This window comes from Ptychodera flava, chromosome 13 (genome assembly GCF_041260155.1).
Source record: "Ptychodera flava strain L36383 chromosome 13, AS_Pfla_20210202, whole genome shotgun sequence".
Taxonomy (NCBI): domain Eukaryota; kingdom Metazoa; phylum Hemichordata; class Enteropneusta; family Ptychoderidae; genus Ptychodera; species Ptychodera flava.
The window spans coordinates 39,264,506-39,274,693 of record NC_091940.1 but is presented as its reverse complement, the minus strand read 5'-3'; positions in this window follow the sequence as shown (position 1 = coordinate 39,274,693).

Genomic DNA, 10,188 nt, shown 5'->3' with positions numbered 1-10,188 from the left:
AGTTTTGCTTCATTACAGCCCCAATAGCTGCGAATTTTATGCATTGTTTTCATGATTTTATTTTCAAACCAAAGTTGGTTTGTGTATAAAATGTGCTAACTGAAGGACGTGTATTGAAGTATCACTGCTCGCTGATTTGGACCATGCCTACATGTTTTAACAGGCTGAATAATAAACGGGTGCCGCACTCATTAAATGGCGCCCTAGGAAAAGTACAAAATACAGTTTTTCCTGCCTATACACATCGTGATCATACCAAAAGAAGCATGATGCCATTTACTTGAATGTACACCACACGATGGCCAACATTTTGTTGTTGTAATTTTTATTTTCTCTGTATTATGGTGGGAATTATAAAATGATGTTAAAACGTTTGAATTTACATGCTACTTTCAACACTTATGACAGTGTTATGCACTTTTTCAGTCTTCAATGGGTCTTATTCAAAGAAAACTCTTGAAAAACCGAGGATATTTTTTAGGTTGGAACATTACACATTCACAGCTATTGGGGCTTTAAGAAGAATACAGCTTCAATACCAATAATTACTTGTATCATAATTAATTGAATTATATTACCATGCCCTGTCCGTCGCATTTTAATTGGTCGAGCTGAACCATGCGACCGACCACAAATACGCAATAACGGTTTGTTTATGTGCCCGTGAATATGAACAATATCGTAAACATCGTAACTTTTAAGCTAAAACGTAAATTGTAATTTATACAAAGATCTTAATCAATCACAAAACCAGATATGAACTGAAATGCTCACGTGTTTCATTATATATTGCATTATATTTAAATTTGAACCTTTGCCACATATTTGCAACTTCATTGAAAGTAATTGATGAGTATAATGAACAATATTCACCGCCGATTAATTCTAAAAGTTCATGAAGTATAAAAATATGTAATTCGCTGAAATAAAAACATTGACTTCTGTCATTGTATCACCACTTTACATAGCAAGTGTAATTAGCTTTGGCCAAGTCCTTCAAGCCATATTTGCCGAACTGTGAAAGCTCATTAGATATGCAAATTATAAATTAGCTGACATGAAAATGTGAAATGACTTTCGATATTGTTTTAACCTGGTATAATCATCAATGTACATAGCATGTTTTGCCAACTTTGATCAAGTAAATCCCAGTATATATATCCATAATTAGAAAAGATCATTGAATATGCAAATTAGGAATTGGCTGAAGTAAAAATGCTTAATGACTTTCAATAATGTTGTATCATAGTATCTTTAATGTATATAGCAAGTTTTGTCAACTTTGGTCAAGTCAATTCAGATATATATCCCTAATTAGCAAAGTTCATTAAATATGCAAATTCGGAATTGGCTGCAGTAAAAACGGTTAATGATTTTCAAGAATGTTGTATCATAGTAGCTACAATACATGTAGCAAATTTCATCAAATTTAGTCCAGTCAAATCAAATATATATCCCTTAGTAGCAAAGGTCATTAAATATGCAAATTAGGAATTGGGTGAAGTTAAAATGCTTGATGACTTTCTAGAATGTTAAATTATAGTATCTTCAATATACATACCAAGTTTGGTCAATTTTGATCAAGTCAAATCAGATATATATATCCCTAATTAGGAAAGTTCATTAAATATGCAAACTAGCAACTATCTTTCATGTCACCCCTTAATGGTTCCCACTACTGATATATTTTGATGTGATCAACATTTGTAGCAAATCTCGTCAAATTGTGTGCAGTCGTTTTTAATGTATATCCGTTTTTCTAAAATCATTAATTATGCAAATGAGCAAAAAGTATGCAAGCCACACCCACCAAAAACTAATCAGTCCTTGCCATTTGCTAATTGAATCTATTTACCAGCCTTGATTGTGATCTGATCAGCCGTTTTTGAGATATCGGACCAACAGACAGACAGACAGACACACAGACACACAGACAGACAGACAGACAGACAGACATCGCTGCGACATATGCTCACGTGTGTGAACACGTGATCACAAAATAAAATGGAACACTTGTGGGCCAAGTTTAGACACTTTTTTGATCAAATCTCAGGATTTGTAAATTTTTACAGCGAGCTCACTACTCACTGACAAGTTCTGGGGCCCCTGTTGTCGTTCGCGTTGGAAATTTTTGTAAATTTTGACAATTTGTGGGGTTCGTTGATAATATAATAGAAATAACAGACTCCGCGCTGACCATTAAAGCCCCAATAGTTGCTAATTTTATGCATTTTATTTTTATGATTTTATTTTAAAACCAAAGTCGGTTTGTGTAAATGTGCTAACTCAAGGACGTGTATTGAAGTATTACTGCTCGCTGATTTGGACCATGCCTACACGTTTTAACAGGTTAAATAATAAACGGATGCCGCACCCATAAAATGGCGCCCTCACGGGAAAATACAAAAAAAGTATTTCCTGCACATACACATCATGATCATACCAGAAACAAGTCATTGACAATGACATAGTCCCCACTTGTAATAGGAGTATTAGTCTTGAGGGGGCAGGGAAATGAGGTCATTAAGAAGTATCACTAAAGTGTATATGTTCAGATCTATGGACACATAGGTCTATGTCATTGTTCCCAATTTGAAACAAGAGGCATGTCTAAGTTATGGTTCTAAATCGGGAAAAAAGATCAAACCTCTAGCTGTATTGGCCAGCCAAGAAATACATATGTGCATAATAAATGAGGTACAAGATGTGACATCTTAAGGTCTATTATCCTATCAAAATTGAAGCGTAAAGAACTTGTGATTACTGAGTTATGCATATATATGCATATTCAAGGTCAAAGGTCATCAAGGTCACGTGACATTTGAAAAAAAAACCATTGTATTGCTAATTAATCCATATATGCCAAAATTCAGACCTCTAGCTCTATTGGCTTGCCCACAATTAATTATTGGGCATAATTAACGAGGTAAAGCATGTGTTGTCATAAGGTCTCCCATCCTACTAAATATAAAGGACATAGCACTTGTGGTTACTTATTTATTGACATAATCGTGTATTTTAGGTAAAAGGTTATCGAGGTCACATGACATTTTGTCAAAAAATTTCTATCCTATAGTCTATCCCTATATACTAAAAATCATACATTTACCTCTATTGGCTTGTTCAAAATTAGATATGCACATAATGAATGAGGTACAATATGTGGCGTCATAAGGTGTCCCATCATACCAAATATGAAGGGTGTAGCACTTGTGGTTCCTGAGTTATGGACAAATATGTATATTTGGGGTCAAAGGTCACCGAGGTCACGTGACATTTTGTCAAAAAAATTGTATTGCTCAGTTATCCCTACATACCAAAAATCAGACCTCTAGCTCTATTCGCTCACTCAAAATTAGATATGTGCATAATTAATGAGGTACAATATGTGGCGTCATAAGGTGTCCCATCATACCAAATATGAAGGGTGTAACATTTGTGGTTACTGAGTTTTGGACAAATACGTATACTTGAGGTCAAAGGTCATTGAGGTCACATTACATTTTTTCAAATAATAGTATTGCTAAGTTATCCCTATATACCAAAAATCAGACCTTTAGCTCTTTTGGCTCGCTCAAAATTACATATGCACATAATTAATGAGGTGCAATATGTGGCGTCATAAGGTGTCCCATTATACCAAATATGAAGAGTGTAGCACTTGTGGTTACTGAGTTATGCACAAATATGTATATTTGAGGTCAAAGGTCATTGAGATCACTTGACATTTTGTCAAAAAAATTGTATTGCTAAGTTATCCCTACATACCAAAAATCAGACCTCTGGCTCTATTGGCTCGCTCAAAATTACATATGCACATAATTAATGAGGTACAATATGTGGTGTCATAAGGTGTCCCATCATACCAAATATGAAGGGTGTAGCATTAGTGATTACTGAGTTATGGACAAATATGTATATTTGAGGTTAAAGGTCACCAAGGTCACGTGACATTTTGTCAAAAAAATTGTATTGCTAAGTTATCCATATATACCAAAAATCAGACCTCTAGCTCTATTGGCTCGCTCAAAATTAGATATGCACATAATTAATGAGGTACAATATGTGGCGTCATAGGGTGTCCCATCATACCATATATGAAAGGTTTACCACTTGCGGTTACTGAGTTATGGACAAATATGTATATTCGAGGTCAAAGGTCACCAAGGTCACATGACATTTTGTCAAAGTGTCTGAGATATCTGCGTGAACGGATGGACTCACGGACTGACATGACCCAATCTATGAGCCCCCTGGACTTTATCTGTGGGGACTAAAAACTGTGTCACTGCATCCTTTTTGCAATATGAATACGATGAGAAACTAAATTTTTATTTATCTTGGCCTTATACATGGGAGCCTATGTACTGCCTTATACATGGGAGTCTATGGACTTCCTTATACATGGGAGTCTATGGACTGCCTTATACATGGGAGTCTATGGACTGCCTTATACATGGGAGTCTATGGTCTGCCTTATACATGGGAGTCTATGGACTACCTTATACATGGGAGTCTATGGTCTGCCTTATACATGGGAGTCTATGGTCTGCCTTATACATGGGAGTCTATGGAGGTGAAAACTAAAAAGTCCTCTACCACGGCCAAATTTGATCGCATTGTGAAACAAATCGACGTGCATCTGTATGAGGTATGGTACTATCCTTGTACCAAGTTTGAACGAAATCGCTCCAGGCGCCTCTGAGATATCTGCGTGAACGGACGGACGCACGGACGGACGGACGGACAGACGGACGGACGCACGGACATGACCAAACCTATAAGTCCCCCCGGACGGTGTCCGTGGGGACTAACAAGCATGATGCCACTTACTTGAATGCACAACACAGGATAGTTGACATTTTGTTGTTGTAATCTTTATTATCTCTGTTATATCATGAGTTTTTGAAAATGGCGGAAATCTAAAATGACGTTAAAGGTATGAAAATCGATCCCAGGGCCTAGGAGTGGCACATGTAAGACAGTGTGTATCTTTGCGTCAGAGGTGGAATAAATCTATTTATCCAGGAAATCTTAATCCCGACTGCTATGTTTGTACGCACATAGAGCCAGTCGACGTTAGGGACACAAAAAACAACACGAGGAACAAACAGGCAGTGGTTTTGAACAAAATCAATGTACCCGGTACTTCACCGATGTCTGTAACTCAGTACATGAAAATATTCGTAGCTTGACGCACTTTGAACATAGCTCGTAACATTAGGGACAGTGGAAAGCCCATAGAACTACGTGTACAACTATAACAGCCACTCATGTAGTTGGTGCTCAGTGAAGATTTTTCCGATCAACAACTTTGACGGATGATGGACTGACCTTTTCTACCGCAATTGTTATCTCCCTCGATTCAGCACAAAATTTTCGTATGGACTATTGATGCGATGTTTACAGTTGTTACGTGGGGGTAAATCCTAGTCGTATTTACGACTGCTGCGTAAACAGTCACTGAATAAACTTTGCACGCATTTACGAGCACTGGATATTACTACCGTTTTTAATCGAAAACCGTCCGTATATGCGTATGACGGTTGTGACAAAAACAACACAAGGAATCTGGCGTACATTGTTACTGCATTACTTTGACCAAAAATCACCCAAATGCCGAACGGTGATCATACAGAACTCTGCTGCAGGTTTCTGGACTAAACGACCCCAACCGACGGGTCCCAGTCAACTCAGTGCCCGGCTCGACGTCTACTCTATCAGCGTCAACTCAAACTTTCACTCCAGAAAACTTTACCCCACAAACTGGGAATATACTAAATTTACCTTGTGTATTGTATTGAAAAAACCTTACCGGGGCCACGGAGCAAATTAAAAAGCCAACAAACCCCAACAGAAACAGTGGAATGATCATTAGTGTGCAAGGTCGCTGTATTATATGTCAGGGTAAAAAAAAATCTAGCTTTGAAATTTCTGGACGGTACAAACGGCGGGGCAGAATTAGACAAGATTACGACCAATGTGTTACCGCCGATGGTACATAACGTACTGTTGATAGCAGGTAGTTCGGTGTCCAGTGAGGACGATTCCGAATATATCACGGCTGTTGATTTGAGCTGCCTCCGATCGAAAATTTTCAACACAAAGACATGATATCAATAATTTTGCGAGATTATAAGTACCCGCTGTCTTCTCGCCAAATAGCTGCGATCAAGATCATTATGATAGAAGCAATTGACCGCCGAACACCTGCTTGCTGTTCTTATACACAACGTGTAAAAACTTATTATTCCTGCTGAGAAATACGACAGCAAATATTGCAATGTGAATTTCTTACTATCTTCCTCGCAATGGTTTTGCATCTGTGTTTATTTTATCACGGTCACTGGACCATTTCTGACGATTTTTTACTAACAAAGAATCAGTTCACACTCATCGTGGGAACACATTGCAAAGACGTTCACAAAATTTTCATCACATGAAAGATTACCGTAATCCCCGTTTCAAAGACGTAGGAAATGTATAATTATTTGTTTATCTTGAAAAATCCCGAACTGAAGCCTCTAAATACAAAATGATTTTTCTTCTGAACAACTTCCCGACAACTTTACAATCACACTCTGGTCATCACATGGCGGTTGTAACCGTACATGTGCTGCTGCCAATGGGGAATCAAAAGACTTCAAATCAACAGTCAAAACGTATGGAATATCAATATCCAAGCAATGTAAAACAGAGTAATTTTGATAAGGTCAATTTATTGTACATTATAAAAAATCTCCAGACCACTCGGAACAGCGTAAGATTATGATCTCACTCATTCGAATACTACACTCGCACGGTAGGGTAAAAATGGGAACTCAGATCGTTATATACTGTTTCCGTCAAGCGAGTCCGCTTATCTAAAGACGGCAAAAATGGTAAAAAAGACGGTAAAATGACCATAATTATTATTGCTTGTCTCTGTAAATTTTGCCAACTATTCGTTAGTAGTTGTCGAATTTCTTGAGTTTGTCCGAAAACTATTTCAGTGAATGACGTAAGTTTCAAGACACCCGAGTGCGAACGCAATATCGATATTGGGATAGCAAAATCAGTCACAGACAATCGAGGAAGAACATAAGAGTCTATTAATCTGCGATTTCATTCATCCAAGGTTACCATGAAAGTAAAAAAGGTAATGTTGTGCCCTGGTTGGGAAAGAAAAGTTGATTAAGTTTTCAAAAAAACGTCAGATAATACTCGAACAATTTAGTAAAAAACAAGCTCAGAAAAACGTATAGAGAAGAACGACATCACCGATCACGGCGATCTTCAGACCTTTTATCATGTTTCAGTCTGAACGGTCAACATTTGATGCTATAATCTATGTCAAGTGTCTCTTTTTGGTCAAATCCGACAGAGATGAATCAATCACGATTTAGTTTCATCGCCCCGACCCGACAGGAAATAATGAAGCTCATGGGCACCTGTATACATGTAATCGTGGCATGAACGTATCCAATGCCCGTCCACTGCATGAGCCATTGACCGTGCATCGCGAGCAAACAACGGTTTTGGACGTCACGAGAGCATTTTTTTCGCAGTCTGTGAGCGGTTGAGTGGTTTGGGTAGGCTGCATACATGTAGAGATCGGAATCGAGTTGATTTCGGCCGAAAACAGAAAAGTAGTTTTTCGTGCTCCGTCCAAATTGGATCCGCATGTTGCCGGTTTTGTCCATGGTAATCAGCAGAGCTGTGATAGGAGGCCGTATAACGCCGGGAATACACGTCATCGTACGCAGGGCTAGGCCACAACATACTTCCAAAAGCGATCTATCGTAAAATATCGTACTGCAGGCCAACACACACATCACCCATTCATAGGCCTACAGGTACACAGATCAACGAACAAAAAGGGAGAGGCAATCTGCTTGAAACCATGAAGTAGTCCGTTTGTTTCTGAATTCATTGAGGCGCGTGTTCAGTAACCGTTGGTCAAGTTTTTTGTTCAGTAGTAAGAATCGTTTATTCATTGTTGACATCGTAATCGATCCGATGTACACAACAAATGTTTGATCGTTTGCACCTTTGCGCGTCCCCTCGTGATTGGCAGCTGTTTGAATGCTTTCATCTATTGTTTGTTGGACGCTTCGAACACAGCATCGAAGCAGTTTTGGCATAAAAAATCAACTTAAAATGGAAAAAATGAGAGAATTTCGCCAACAGGGTGATGCCACAAGTATTCACAAAACGTAATATGTTGGAACAGTGCTTTAATTTACACCATGGTTGTTGAAAGATCCAGATTTTCGGGAGCATTCGTTGACGTTGTTACCATGTGCCACTCATGTTGGATTATGAATGTCCAGGGAGATAGGGGGTATTTATAGGCTCCCCCTGCCTTTAAAACCTTTGAATTTACATGCCACTTTGACACTCATGGCAGCAATATACATACACTTTTTCAGTCTCTAATGGGTTTTATTCAAAGAAAACTCTTGAAAAACTAAGGATATTTTGAGATCGGTTTGTTAAACATTCCCAGCTATTAGGGCTTTAACGCTCAAGGAAAGCCAAAAATAACGGACTCGGCAAGCATCGCCCATTAAGTTTTGGCTTTCCTCTCACCCTTGCCCATAAATAAACGTTAATGGTCACAGGTGTCCGGAGTTGCCGGTGTACATGCATAGAGAGATATCTCTATATCTCAATATCTCTCTATGCATGTACACCGGCAACTCCGGACACCTGTGGCGTCGCCCGTTATTTCTAAAGTATTACCACACTGGTGTTCATCGACAGACAAAGTGTATTCTTTATGACTAAGATACTGGTAGATTAACTTAATGAAATTTAGCATGAACTTTCAAAGATAGATTTCCAAATAGAGGACGCACCATTGGAATTTGTTTGCTATGCTTGTTTATGCAAGATTTTAATCTTCAAGTTCATACACTTAAAGTGTATGAAGAGAGTGTACGTTAGCAGAGAGTTGTATCGGGCCAAGTAATGGTAGTGTCCTTGTAGCGTTACGTTTGAAACATTAACAACACAAGTTGAATTTTATTGGTCAACAACAACAACAACAAAAACAACAAAAACAAAAACACGACTAACAAACATAAACAACAATACAAACAACAACAACAACCAGATGTCTGGGTCCCCTATGTCCCTAGAAGAAGTGAACCATGATGTCTTGGCAACAGCCCTTGATAATATCCGCTTTTGGTGATTCAAAATCATAACAGCGTCCTTGTAACTAACTGATTGATATAATCATAGACCCTCCGTTTTTCTCGAAGGTCTATGATATAATTCACGACAGCCAGATGGGCACTCGCAATATGTAGATTACTTGACTTGTCAGCACTTACTCGATCAGTAAGCTTAACCCTACTGGACTGTAAAAACTTATATATGATGCGTAAAATACGCCAACAAACATAAATGACAAACACTGGTTATGTGTGTGAACGTGGAAAACTTCTTCAATGAATATCACCGACACCGCTTCACAAAATCATCGCATGACACCCGTACCCGGTAAACCGTCGCCTTCTCTAGACCACTTTTCTGATGTTTTCAAAGTTGGCCTTGGGTGCTTAATGCAAAGCTTCGGGCAAACTTGTACTTGCAAACTTGATAATGAAATTTGCATGCTTTAAATAAATTGATTCGGCCAATTTAAATTTCCCAATTTATCCTAATAGGTTTAAACATGTGTGCTTCAATATGCTAAAAAAGTCCATGGAGCTACTAAGTATGACACCCACGTCTGCAACAGATGCAATCGCGGGATTGGAAATCTGTGATGATTTGATGATGGATATTAATTTTGTCTTTTCAGTAAAAGTGATGGAGCAACATTTTTCTTTATTCATTTTGAATTTGCGCTTTGTGCTGCAAAGAGTCATAGAAAAGCGTTGCTGTCTATGTTATATTCAATAAACATAAATGTATACCAACATTGAGACTTGATTGTAATAAATAACTCGAAGCATATGACTAGTGAGGCGTCCGTCATTCGATCGATGGGGTGTGACACTTTCCAAAATACAACTTCAACTTCGTAATTTATATTTCGCTCTTCAAATGCACACAGCAAGTCATGCAAATCTGCCAATTTCGATTTTCGGAATGGGGGGACGGGGATTTCGACTGTTGGTGATTTTTTAAATCCTACCTTGTGATGGTCGTCGTTATAAACACATTATGGAAAGAGGACTAAGGACTAAAGGACTA